The 13586-nt window shown below is 41.7% G+C and overlaps 1 long non-coding RNA gene across 1 annotated transcript; it reads left to right on the top strand.

The window, feature by feature from the left end:
- Positions 1-11217: 11217 nt before the first annotated feature.
- LOC306906880 lies at positions 11218-13114 on the top strand. Its single transcript, XR_013787867.1, has 4 exons — positions 11218-11367; positions 11505-11631; positions 12028-12115; positions 12261-13114. It is a non-coding gene; the product is annotated as an uncharacterized lncRNA (long non-coding RNA).
- The last annotated feature ends 472 nt before the right edge of the window (positions 13115-13586 follow it).

Below are 13586 nucleotides of genomic sequence, written 5' to 3'. Positions count from 1 at the left end.
GTTGGCTTTTTTTCTGTGCATTGTATGTTCCGGATCTTAGCGTTTGCTCTGCAAGTGTTCCTGTTTTGTGTCACGTGATCATTGGAGAGCTATTGTCTACTGGACAATGGCGAGCCGCCCTCGGACCTGATTCCTGTAAACTGGGTCTAAACTAGAAACTGGTAGGATTATTCCATTTTCTCTGTTTCTACGATGTACACTTTGATTCTTCGATCTGATCTTCTCACTTAAGTGGAGAGACTTTGTGTCGAGTAACACGGACTGAACATCGAGCGAATCGGTCTTTTTGAACTGAATCATTTGATTCCCGGACCTTGAATAATAGTTGTTTGATTGAATCCATTCACTGATTTTTTTATCTTCTGAATCACAATGTCTGTTATTTTTTTGTTCAACCAAAGGTTCTTGTCTCTTTTTGTTTATTTTATTTTGCTGCTTTATTTTATAATTTTCACAGAGAAAGAAGTTTCATGGTGTTTGTAGACACTGTTATTTCTCTGTTTAAGATCATAGTTCTGATAAAAGGCAGCAGATTTTAAGTTTGTCCTTCTAGCTGATTACATCTGGTTTTTGTTTACGCTTGGATCTCCTATGACTAAACAAAAACTCAAAAGTAACCATAACTTTTATTAATACAAACCAAACTCTTTTGTCTATTCACTCTTTTGTTGGTTATTTCCTCCCTCCAGTCAGGGGCGCAACTGCAGAAACAATTTTGGTGCCCCCCGCTTAATAAAAAAGTGTGCCGGACATCATCATGTATGCGCTTGGAATAATAAAGGTTTATTTTAGAAGTATATCAGACAGCTATTGTAAGCCTATGGTATATGTACACAAATATATACATATTATTAACAAATCATAAAAAGTTACAAACAGAATAAACAGTTAAAACTAGTCTATCACCAGTTCTCAATGCCCAATATAGTAAACATTCGGAAGCGCTCTTTAGTTTCTACTAAATTGTAACATGGCGTGCCTTTTCACTTGCCCAATTATCTAGTATTGCATCGAATGAAATGGTTCATGCCACACTGTTTTCAACTGAAATGACTGCTAATTGGGTTAAGCGATCATTACTCATGTTGGAACGAAGGTATGTCTATATCAGCTTTAGCTTGCTGAATGACCTCTCCGCAGAGGCAACTGTCAAAGGCATCGTCAGGAACTCTCAGGGCAACTGTTACATTTGGAAAAACCAAATCAAGGTTCTCCCGTAGGAGGAAATAAAATTTTTCCAGAGCCTTTTCATGCTGAAGATTTCTAAATCTGTCAGACAACTCATAAATGACTGTGTCAACAATTGCATTGAAAACCATGCAACTAAAATGGGTCTCAGGTTCCTGTTCATAATGGCCAGTGCTGGAATCATCACCATGAAATCTCTTTTGCTTTCTGAAACGTCTCTCTCTAAACTCAGGGGAAGCATCCATCTCAATGGCTATTTGGCGTGCAATGTCAAGGGATTTTTGAAAGGCCTCCACTCTATACTTAAGCAAGAATTCTTTAAGAGACTATCATTCTAATGGCAGTGTCCATAGAGATGTTCACTGCTTGCATTGCCTTGCTGACATAGGTGATGTCTGACAATAGATCATACCAAACCAGGAGGCACATGTGGAACTCCATGCTGACAATTTCACTAGACAATGAGTCAATCATATAACATTAAAATGTGTATCAAAACTCAATGGCAGTGCTCCAGGTGTACCAGGCCAAACTGCTTCAAGGAATGGATGATTCCAGTCCTGACCCCACGCTCTTCAGACAGCTACAGAGCACAACTGATCTCGCGCTACGCGCCACCAAGGTCACGGCCCAGGCGATAGGCAGATCCATGGCCAGTCTCGTAGTGCTCGAGCGCCATCTGTAGGTCCCCTTCCTCGATGTACTACAGGCCTCTTCAGACAGGCGATGGAGGGTTTCGCTAAACTCTTCACAGCAGCGCAGAAATCCTCTCAGGCTACAAAGCATTTCTTGCCTAAAAGACCCGGATCCAGACCTGCGGCAGCTCACCCCAAGCCAGCTCCGACTAAGCAGCCGGTGAAAACCCCTGCTGCACAGAAGGCTACGGGAGCTGAGGCATGCCTATGCTCCCGCTCAGGGAGACGCTTCCCACACCCGCAACGACAGCGTATCCAAGGACGGCGGCCTCCGCCCCATACTCGATCTCAGACATCTGAACCGCGCCATTATGAAACGGTGTTTCAGAATGATTACACTGAAACAGATCCTTTTGCAAATACACCCAGAGGACTGGTTCTTCTCCCTGGATCTGAAAGACGCGTACTTCCACATCCAGATAGCCCTCCCGTCACAGACGATTCTTCAACTGCTATAAATGTTACTGTTTCCAAATATATAGAGACTATATGTGTCCCCCGAATAATACTACAAAGTAAACATTTTGGCAAAAGTCAGAGAAAAAATCTGATCGTGATTAAACCTGAAGACAATGTAATAAACAACCAAAACCAATTTATAAAGTTCGGCCTACTTAATATTAGATCACTAAATTCAAAGGCAGTTATTGTAAATGAAATGATCACGGACAACAGTTTTGATATTCTCTGTCTTACCGAGACCTGGCTTAAACCAAATGATTATTTCGGCCTAAATGAGTGTACCCCACCAAGTTACTGTTATATGCATGAGCCACGTCCGGTTGGTCGGGGTGGCGGCGTCGCTACAATATTTAGAAACTTTCTTACTGTAACTCAGAGAACAGAGCATAAATTTAAATCATTTGAAGTGCTTGCGTTGAACATAATTATTCCTAACAAAAGTAAAAAACCTTTGCTTTCTTTTACATTGGCTACTGTGTAGACCCCCTGGTCCCTATACTGATTTTCTGAAAGAGTTTGCGGACTTCCTATCGGACCTATTGGTTAACGTTGATAAAATACTAATTGTCGGAGATTTCAATATCCACGTAGATAGCGCTAACGATGCATTAGCTGTGGCGTTTACAGAACTACTACAATCTTTTGGGGTAATACAACACATTAAAGGACCAACTCATCGATTTAATCATACACTAGACCTGATTATATCTCACGGAGCCGATCTAACCAATATAGATATTATGCCTCAAAGCGACGATGTCACCGATCACTATCTTATAACGGGTACTTTGCGCACGTCTGGAATCAGCCCTTTAACACGTTATCGACAGGGTAGAACAATCACCTCTGCTACTAAAGATAGCTTCGCAAAGAGCTTGCCAGATCTGACTCCTTTAATAACCAGACCAATAAATAACGAATCGCTCGACGTCATGACCAGGAAATTGGGCACTATTTTCTCTAATACATTAGAAGCTGTTGCACCTATGAAGTCAAAAAAGATTAATGAGAAAAATATTGCACCCTGGTACAATAGCACCACTCGCGCCCTTAAAAGAGAAACACGCAAACTAGAGCGCAAATGGATAAAATCGCAATTAGAAGTCTTTAAAATGGCATGGAAAGAGAGTGCAAATTGTTATAAAAAGGCACTAAAAGCAGCAAAGGCAGAGCACCTTCGTAACCTCATAGAAACCAACAAAAACAATCCAAGGTTTCTATTTAGCACAGTTGCTAAATTAACAAATAAACAGACACCACCTGACCTTGTTATTCCGCCGCACCTTGGTAGCAATGAATTCATGAAATTTTTTACAGAGAAAATCAAAAACATTCGTGACAAAATTGTAAAAACTCAACCTCCAAATCTGTCCTATGAATTAGCACCAACCATCGCTCCAAAAGAAAGGCTCCAGCGTTTTTCAACTATAAAACAGGAAGATTTAATTCAACTTATCGCAACCTCTAAACCTACAACTTGCTTACTAGACCCCATACCAACTAAATTATTAAAAGAGTTACTACCTGTTGCAATTGAGCCCATCTATAACATTATTAACTCGTCAATTAATCTAGGCCATGTCCCAGGTCCCTTTAAGATGGCCGTCATTAAGCCTCTAATCAAGAAACCAAACTTAGATCCAAATGAACTAGGAAACTATAGACCGATTTCAAATCTCCCATACCTGTCTAAAATTCTAGAAAAAGTAGTGTGCACTCAGTTGTGCTCTTTCTTACAAAATAACGACATGCACGAAAAATTTCAGTCAGGCTTTAGATCTCATCATAGCACTGAAACTGCGCTCGTTAAAATTACAAACGACCTGCTTATAGCATCAGATAAAGGTAACATCTCACTCTTGGTCCTGCTTGACCTGAGTGCTGCGTTCGATACCGTAGACCATAACATACTTCTAGATCGCTTACACAATTATACCGGTATTGAGGGACAGGCACTACAATGGTTTAGATCTTACTTGTCAGACAGACATCAATTTGTCCATCTAAATGGGGAATCATCCTATTTAACGCAAGTAAATTATGGATTACCTCAGGGATCGGTTCTGGGACCCGTGCTGTTCTCCATATACATGCTTCCCCTTGGAAACATTATTAAAAAACATGGAATTAGCTTCCATTGCTATGCAGATGATACTCAGCTATATATCTCATCAAGACCAGATGATTCCTCCCAGCTACCCAAATTGGCAGAGTGCATTGAAGATATAAAACATTGGATGACCTATAATTTCCTTCTTTTAAATTCTAATAAAACAGAAATATTACTTATCGGACCTAAGACACGCAAACCAAATATTTCTGATTATAAACTGCAAGTTGAAGGATGTACTGTTACTCCAACAAATACAGTAAAAGATCTAGGCGTTATATTAGACAGCAACCTGTCATTTCGAAATCACATCTCAAATGTCACAAAAACAGCCTTTTTCCACCTAAGAAATGTTGCCAAGTTACGAAATATTCTGTGTGTTGCTGACGCAGAGAAGCTTATTCATGCATTTATGACCTCAAGACTTGACTACTGTAATGCGCTACTTATTGGTTGTCCTGCATCATCAATAAACAAACTACAGTTAGTTCAGAATGCAGCTGCCAGAGTTCTAACCAGGACCAGAAAATATGATCACATAACCCCAATTTTATCAACCCTTCACTGGCTACCCATTAAGTATCGTATTGACTTTAAAGTTCTTTTAATCACTTATAAAGCCTTAAAGGGTTTAGCCCCTACCTACCTAACAGAGCTTCTATCACACTACAACCCATCACGCTCTCTAAGATCTCAAAACGCAGGACTTTTGATAATACCTAGAATAACTAAATCCACCAAAGGGGGTCGAGCTTTCTCATATGTAGCACCTAAACTCTGGAATAGCCTTCCTGATATTATTCGAGGATCAGACACACTCGCCCAATTTAAATCTAGATTAAAAACGCATCTTTTCAGCCAAGCATTCACTTAATGCAAATATGCTAAATAAACCACCAGGAGATGCTGACATTAGATATTATTTTACTAGAATAATTGGATTTATTATATAAAACACCATGTAGTGTGTTTTACCCTTTCTTGGGTTCTTCGTTTTTCCCCTGTAAAGCTGCTTTGGAACAATGCAAATTGTGAAAGGCGCTATATAAATAAAATTGAATTGAATTGAATTGAATTGTGATTCGCGAGGGGGTTGCATATCAATACATGGTCCTCCCATTCGGACTCTCACTGGCTCCCCAAACTTACATGAAGTGCATGGATGCGGCTCTGTCCCCTCTCAGACAGACGGGAATCCGCATTCTAAACAACCTCGACGACTGGCTTGTTCTAGCACAGTCGGAGGACAAGCTAAGGTCCCACAGATCCCTCCTCCTCAGCCATCTGGAATGCCTGGGGCTCAGGATCAACCTTGCCCCCCATTTTCAATTCAACCTGTTGAAAGGCAGACATCTCCAAAACAGGTTGGGGGGCTCTGTGTGACGGCAACCGTCCTTCGGCCACTGGTCGAATCAGTATAGAAGCCTGCACATCAACTACCTGGAAATGCAGGCATTATGGCTGGCTCTTCGCTACTTCCTGCCGGTACTACGGGACCGCCACGTCTTAGTCCGATCAGACAGAATGACGGTGGTATCCTACATAAATCACCAGGGAGGCCTTTCCTCAAGACGCCTTCTTTCCCTGGTATATCCCTGGATTGGGCACAGTCCAGTTGCTGAGGGCAACTCGTGTTCCAGGTAGACTGAACCAGGGAGCAGATACGTTATCTCGGAGCAATGTTCCTTAGGACGAATAGACGCTCCACCCCAGGTCGGTTCAGCAAATCTGGGAAATCTTCGGCAAGGCAGAAGTCGACCTTTTTGCCTCAGAAGACAATACTCATGCCCAACTTATTTTTTGAAGGGCAGGGACGCCTTGGCCCAATCGGCTCCTCTATGCTTTCCCCCGAATCGCTCTCACACAGCAGATGATCATGAGAATCAGAGAGCAGACGCACAAGGTGTTGTTCGTAGCCCCTCTATGGCCTTGGGTCGCAGAACTATCTCAGCTGCTCGTAGCAGCCCCGTGGCCTATTCCCCTGAGACGGGACCTCCTCTCTCAGGCAGGCAATACAATCTGGCACCCCCAGCCAGCACTGTTGGCTCTGCACCTTTGGCCTCTCTACAGGAGTCTACTGCCATCCCCGGAGAGCCCCGTCTACTATCTCTACAATGGTCCGTCTTCTCCGCCTGGTGTACACCACGAGGCGCAGACCCGGTGACCTGTGATATATCGCTAATACTATCATCCTTACAACAGTTGCTGGATAAGGGCCGTTCCCCTTCCACGCTCAAGGTCTATGTGGCAGCCATTTCAGCTTCATAGCATCGGTGAAGCGTGTTGGCGACCAACATGCACTCTCCGTGAGCCCCTCCTGTCTTGAATTTGGGCCTAATGACTCCAAGGTTGTCCTCAAACCAAGGCATGGTTACATAACCAAAGTGCCCTCTACTCTGTTCAGAGCACAGGTAATTTAAGAGCGGGAGCTGAACCTGCTCTGCCCAGTCAGAGCATTATAAATTTACATGGAGTGTTCCGCCCCCTACAGGCGGTCGGATCAGCTTTTTGTGTGCTTCGGTGACCGCACCAGAGGATCCCCGGTCTCGAAGCATAGACTGTCTAAATGGATAGTTGAGGCTATCGCGCTGGCATATTCTTCTGTGGGCAATGCCTCTTCCTGGGCCTGGTCTAGCGGTGTCTCCATAGAAAATATCTGTGCGGCAGCCTGCTGGGCTTCGCCGTCCACATTTACCAGATTCTACAGTCTGGACGTTCCTGCCCTCCAGGTCCGGGTCCTTTCTACTTAAACCAAGCTGCTGGACCTCGGTTTTCAAACCACACCAGCACATAGCACATTGTTGGGACGATCAACCGGACTAGGCCACCTATTAGATTGGCCTTTCCACCTTCAGCAAGGATTCCCTGCTCCATACCCTGTCATCTGAGCCAAGGCTCCGGGACTAACTGGTGTTTTTCGTTCCATTTGTAGCACGGTGTGATTATACTGGTTCCTCATAGCGTCCTGCTATGCAGTACGAGTGAAGTATCGATAGAGATTTTGCACTTAAACACATGTGATATCATTTAAAATAAATTAAACGACTTTCAGGATTAGGATGAGCACTTGTACCGAACTTTATCAAACAATGATATTGACCCGTTTAAACTGGAAACTGGCATCTGAATGTGTATTCTACATGTACGTCCGTTAAATACACGTAAAGTACACGCGTTTTTGACACTGGGCTTTCAATAGCTTCACACTCTGACGTGAACGTAATGATCGCATCTGCATGACCTGCCTTCCGTTTCACTATACTCTCTCACACACATACAGGCATTCTTCTCTTACATAGAAATATACTTTGAATACATTTATATAAAATACATAAATGTATGTGTTAAAATATATGAGCACGAAAGCAAAAAATATATGAAAGTGAGCGTTAAAATGTGTGAGTGTTCTAGAATGAAATTTGGCTTGTACGGCCCCTCATAGTAGACATGTCTAATTCATCGCACATAGTCACAGACACTGGGTTTCTCATTCTTTTTTGAAGGCAAGTCTATTTTATTGCATTAAGTCACGGACACTAGTTTGCTAATTATTATACTGAATCAGGGGTCGGCAACAGTCAGCCCAAAACTGGCCCGCCAGCAATTCAATCTGGCCCGCGGCAAAACCTTTGATTATTTTGCCTGCAGCTGGTTCTGAAATAGATCCGTCACAATCACGTCTTTAATGAATTTGCCTTAAAAATAAAAGTACAAGAAAATTTTGAAATTGAGAGCTTTTAATTTGAAAAGTTCTGAAAGATATTTGAAGGCATCTGTCGATTGCTAGGCCTTCTTCTAAAAAATATGGGGTATGAAAACTGTTAGTTTAATTTCACAATGGCTAGCGTCGCTCGCTTAGCCCTCTTGGTGATTTACCTTTTTGCTGCTGGATAATTGTCACATGTACACTGCATGAGCCTGAAGCCTATATAATACAAAAACGGCATGCGCGTCAACTACAAATGCCTCTTCCATTTGCGGAGGTGCACGAGCGACAAGAGGTTTGATACAGGCTCATTTCAATTAAAAAAAACATAACATTTATATTAAATTCCTCTTAAGACCCCAATGTAACTGTTGCTCTTCTGAAATAAAATCTTAATAAACCTCGATGTCATATGCGCCAAAGGCCGACAAATGTGGTCTCCAAAGGATTCATGCAGCATTCGAAGAAGCAGCTACTTAGTCCACGTTTCTAAAATGCTGTTACGATTAAGGTTTGACGTTTTAAGACCGCACTTCCCCTTGTTTTAGTCTATTTTTCTTCAGAGCCTGTTTCTTTTATTAACCCCAGTAATAATAAAGGTTCGTAGTGCATTTTATCTTTTGCAGTAGCTGTGTGTTCAAGGAAATAAAATAACGAAAATCGAATTTACTTCAGATATTTTATAGTTCCCTATCAAAAGCTTCTCTCGATGCTGCGTTTCAAACGCAGATCAGAAATTACACAATACTTCTCCTGTGCGCTCGCCGAGCCACGACGTCATCGCATCCACTTCCGAAGCGTGCCCCGGCACTTCACGGATCGGGTGGAGGATGAGTCATCTCTTGTCGCTTCGGGGTGTTCCTCTCGTGACGCAAAAGCGTTAGAGGAGCTTCTCAGGGCGGTGACTAATGCAGTCGACCGGCTGAAGCTCGACTGGTCGCAGGAACAAGACACCCCTAAGTACTCAAAACTAGACGACAGGTATCTGTCGGGGGGGGGGCAAGGGGATGAACCCAAAAGTTGGGCCCTCCCTTTTTTTGAGGATCTCCAAACTGAGATATCTCGGTCAAGGCAGAGACCTCATTCCTCCCGCGTTTTCGTGCCTTCAACATCGATTTATCCAACTATTGTCGGCGCAAACCGCGGGGGTATACAATGATCCCCCATCCCATGTGGAAGAGACGCTGGCAGGCTATCGCTCCCCTGGGATATTAGAGTCCCTGAAAAAGCCCTCTCTCCCCACCAAGCCTTGTAGGGTAACATCTGCACTGGTGGGGAAGGCTTTTCAGTCGGTCAGGCTGGTGCTGCCCTGCACACCATGGCGGTTCTGCAGGTGTTCCAGGCTGACCTGCTACATGATGTTAGTATTGACGGCGTGATTGATGAAATAGAATTTTCAGAACTACGCCGGGCCACAGACTTGTCTCTCCGTGCGACCAAGCAGACGGCCCGTGCCATCGGCCGTTCTATGGCTGCATTGGTGACCATGGAGAGACCATCCTTGATGCCCTGATTTCGCCAGGTTCCGGGAGGCGAAACGCCCCAAGGAGGCTTTCATGAGGTATCTCCCCCGTTGTGCCAAAGTGTCTGGAGTGTCAGCCACACACTCCTGACCAGTTTCCCAGTCTGACAAATAGGCCACTTTTAATACACAATATCAGGACTGTGTGATGTGGTGTTTTTCAATAAAAGTCCCCTGAATTTTATTTTACAACAGTGAACATTTTGCCTTAACTTCAAGTAATACCTTGTGAGATCTCACTTAAAGGCGGATTAAAAGGTTTGATTAAGAAAACTTTTTTTGTTTTTATTTATTAATAACTCAAATGAAAGCATTATATTATGTTTGCTTGTCATTATTGTAACAATGTCCTGCATGATTCGTAAACCTAGCCAATTTTATGACGGATTAAATACGCAGAAAAGCTTTACTGAGGTTTTATCTGAGCAATTTAGAAAGACGTCCTGCTGGGTTTTTTTTGCACTTTGCTTCGATTACTTGTGTTCTGTAAATTGGAGTTTTCTTTTGCATTAGTTACGTTAGCTTTGTGCATTGTGTTTGTTGATTCACAGACAACAGACATACTGATAAATATATTTATTGTTGGAGTATTTTTAAGTATAATTCGGTAAAGGCATATGCTTAACGGTAAATGCATTGATTTTTTATTAAATATGATGTAAATCACGGTCCTTCAAATTTTACCACTGAGGGCCAATGCCCTGCAGAGTTTAACTACAACCCTGTCAAACAATAGTAAAAGTTTATTTAGGATTAAATATTTAATTGTTCTGTAATATGGCTGATGAGTATATAAAGTATGTTTTTTGTTCTTATTAAAAATATCTTCCCATTTATAATTTTGTACAGAATACGCTCTTTCATGCTATTTGTGGTGAGTTAAATCAATGGTTCATTATCCCTCAATTGTCTTTTACTCATTTGTAATAGGAAAATGGTAATAGATTTTTAATTGAACAAAACCAAACATTGTGGAGAGGGGTTGAATTTTATAATCACACAGAGAAGGCTTCTGGGGTCAAGTCTGAACTGCTTTTGGGATTCCCAATCGTATTAAAGATGCTTTCAATAACGTGAGCAATTTTGATTCAATGCTTGATCTTAGATTTTAATATTATTAGTATTGCTATTTTATTACAATTTTCCTAATAAATTTCAATTGGTTTCCTATAAACAGAAAATGTCCAAATCTGTCAAATCCTCTGCTGAACCTAGGCAACAGTCACCAGAACAGGTTGGCATTTTGTGTAATACAAACCATCTGAACCATATATAACTTTTGCTATATGAAAAATTCGCACATTCAAAAACACATAGAAAAAGGATATTGTGACTGATATTTTTGTTGCCTTTAAGCACCCTACATTTTAGGAGAGGCATATTGTATAAATATTTATTTATACACACATATATATGTACTGTATATGATGTAAGATGGGTGGTTTCTTTTCATGTTATTCCATGGTGTTTTATATTATGTTGATTCACATCGGTTTTTATGTTTGGTTGGTAACATAACATTCTGTGTAGTGAGGTAGGCGGGCCGGGAGTCGAGGGCGGTACGTGCACCAGTCTCATATCACGGAGGAGATCGGGAGCATGAGAGGACGAGCGACTGGAGCGTCAGAGAGAGAGAATTGGCGAAGCAAACAACGAGAGAGGACCAGGCTGGCTTTTAGTTATGGTTTGTGTCGGCGGCAGGAGATATTAAAAGTTGTTTTATGTTCGCCAGTTCCCGCCTCATTCCTTCCTCTTTTTTTTGTTTGAATTTTGTTACAGTTGGTAACATTTCAAACTAAATATTGCATCTTTCTTTCATAGATCCAAGCAGAATGTGAATCATCTCCTCTTCAGACCAACAAGGCTGAAAGTGTGGAAGAGAAACCTCTTACTACTGTGATATTTGCATGAAATTATGCTAAATACAATATGAATGACCTAAGATAAGGTATATGTTATTAATTGAAAGTGTATGTACCTCTGATACAAATAAATGACTAGATTTTTTGAATCTATAAGAATTTTTAGATTACAGTATAGAAGCACATAGTTGTGTTAATACAGCATGAAAATTGTTGCAAATGTGTGACTGAGCATCCACATTGCGATGCACATATAATATAAAAAACACAGTAAAATGGAAATGTATCACTGTGACGAGTCACCCCTGTCGCAATCAGCGTCGCCATGGAGACGGAGGAAATTAGAGCGGCCTGCTTGCCGATCGTTACCACCTGCAACCACTTCTCAGCGGCTTCAAAAGCCACTGAGACTAGAAGGAAGGTGAGCTATGCTTCTCTTGTGAATGACAGAAGCTAAGAAGTCTTTCTTTATACACCCACAGGAACAGACGAGTAAGGAAGGAAGGAACGACCGGCCGGACCGCTACCGCACCGCTACCGCACCAACCCTGTACCAACCCGGAAGTGGAGGTACGAGACGCCAAAAGATCCCCCTCGTATACCTCTCGTCTCCTGTTAACCAGCTTAATAAAAGTTTCCCTTTGGGGTGGTTTATTGCAAACTCGTGTACGTGTTGAACTTCGCCGGTCACAATCACTGATTACATTTTCTTCAGGGGTATCTGACAGACACATTTGACGAGGATGGATTTGTCATAATAAAAATCCCAGAGAAACCAGTCTACTTTTTCATTGATCGTAGTAAGTGGAAAAAAACAGAGAAAGAGGATTCAAAAGATTGCTGTGGACAAACATCATCATTTCAAGATTGCGGACTGTAAATCCCTACTGTTCTATTGCATTTAAAAGGCACAGACTGAAGGCTTTGGGATCTACACAAGCAATCCCTGAATTCTGGTGTCTTGGTTATTGCGGGTTTGATGATTGCCCAGTCACTCTTACTGTAAATGTAGATAGTGTGGACCTTAAGGCAACAGTGGAGTTTCAGGGCGCAGAGAGCATTCATAACCGCATGGAGTTAAAAAGAAGACCCATCCGAGCACAAGACAGAACAATTTGGCAAAGACCTACAAAAGCAATTTCCCCGAACAATGTATCTGGTTAAAGAGATTAGAGATGAGGCTCCTTGTCCCAATATGTTGAAAAATAAATCCTGGGAAGTGCGGCGAAAAAGTCATCCACACAGTAATGAGTAAATATAATGCTGGACAAAAAGAAGAACACTCCAGACGAGGTGCTACAGAAGGTAATGTTGCACCCCAAAGGTGTTCTAATCTGGTCCAGAAGGAGTATAGAGATATATCAAGATCGATGTCGAGAAGACGTTGTTTATCTTGATGCCACAGGCAGCATTAAAAAAAGAGAAAGGCTTGCCTCTGTAATGGAAATTTTCTAATCTTACTTCATATGTCTATGTTCTATGTTTTCGGAATGTTATGTTTTTCTCTATACACGTCATACCACTCTGCCTTTGCCCTCGAGCAGAGGCCAAGATGTTCTGTTTGGAATAACGGGCATTAGTTCTCGTAAACCAGCTCAGGATTCTTGCTGGGGGGCAAAGGGAGGCGTATATCTATATATATACTCTGTGTGCAGGAGGAAAGAGCGCTTTTTCTCTGCACCATGCTCATTGCTTATGATGCAGATTAAACGACAATAAAATACTTTGCAAAGTACTTCCAATTTTCTCTGTGTATTGCATTTGTTAAAGTTGACTCAACCTAGATTAAGGAATTAGAAAATTCCTTAATCATAATAAAATTGTGGTAAACCGCACATATTCTGTTAGAGGCCCCCTGTCTGTCTCTTTGGGATGTGGACACCAATCACAAGTTGATAAGGTTTTTTCACAGTATTTCTCCACATTAAATGAATTAAACTTATTTTGCTTTGAAACCGTGAACATTAATTAACTTAATTGTAACTATAAGTTTAAGATTTTTTTCTCTTATTTTGTGCTCACAGGTACAACATTGTCATTT

This window comes from Barbatula barbatula (assembly GCF_947034865.1).
Source record: "Barbatula barbatula genome assembly, chromosome: 17".
In the NCBI taxonomy this organism is placed as follows: Eukaryota; Metazoa; Chordata; class Actinopteri; order Cypriniformes; family Nemacheilidae; genus Barbatula; species Barbatula barbatula.
The sequence above is the reverse complement of the archived record's forward strand: the minus strand, read 5'-3'. Positions and strand labels throughout refer to the sequence as shown.